Here is a 904-nt window from a genome sequence, read left to right as displayed (position 1 = left end):
TAAAAGATTTAAAAATAACATCAAGTACAGTGCGTGGTAATCTAAATTTCAACTTGTTGAGAGTGGACACTCGTTTGGATACATTAGCAATCATATGTGAAATTTGAGTTTCCCAAGACATGGTGGAGGTAAGTATCATTCCTATATGCTTATGAACTTTAACAGATTTAATAACACAATTATCAAGTATAATGGGGGGATGGTCTGGAGAATTGGATTTCCTAGAAAAACACATCTCTTCAGTCTTTAGCGGATTAAGTTCCATAAGCCAGGTCGAAGACCAGCGTGATATCTTCCTAAGATCAGAATTAAGTCGATCAGCTGAAGAGTTGGGATTATCTACAATGTCCAGTAGGGAGCTATCATCTGCAAATAAATAGGGGCAGGTAACCAAACCATCCACCATGTCATTTATGTAAATAAGAAACAGAAGGGGCCCAAGTACCGAACCCTGAGGTACACCTGCGCTGACATGTTTCCAGTCGGAACAATGACCCTCAAGATAAGACTTGTTTTGTGATGTATGTTAGATTGTTGGAAACGAAACAATTTGATGCATTACAGCTCTTACAACGTTACTAAGCACCCATGCTAGAGAACATTTCGGGACCTGGTCTGAACAGGAAAACATATTTACACGCCTAAAAGGTCCATAATGCAAAGTCAATATGTTAGTGGAGTGTTGGAAGAATGATAAAACACATCTGACAAACAGTACATCTAACAGCGCTCTATCATGCCTGAACAATGTAGCCATGGGCCATAAATCAGCCATTCTGCATGGAAGCTGATACACAAGCACTAGACTGAGTAATGGTACAGAATTTCATTTAATGAAATAACAAAGATGCTATAAGGTAATGTTTTGTACTTTAAATTGGAGAGATTTAATTCATACCTGTGA

Source organism: Branchiostoma belcheri, unplaced genomic scaffold (assembly GCF_001625305.1).
Source record: "Branchiostoma belcheri isolate BF01 breed outbred unplaced genomic scaffold, Haploidv18h27 scaffold3, whole genome shotgun sequence".
Taxonomy (NCBI): Eukaryota; Metazoa; Chordata; class Leptocardii; order Amphioxiformes; family Branchiostomatidae; genus Branchiostoma; species Branchiostoma belcheri.
The sequence above is the reverse complement of the archived record's forward strand: the minus strand, read 5'-3'. Positions refer to the sequence as shown.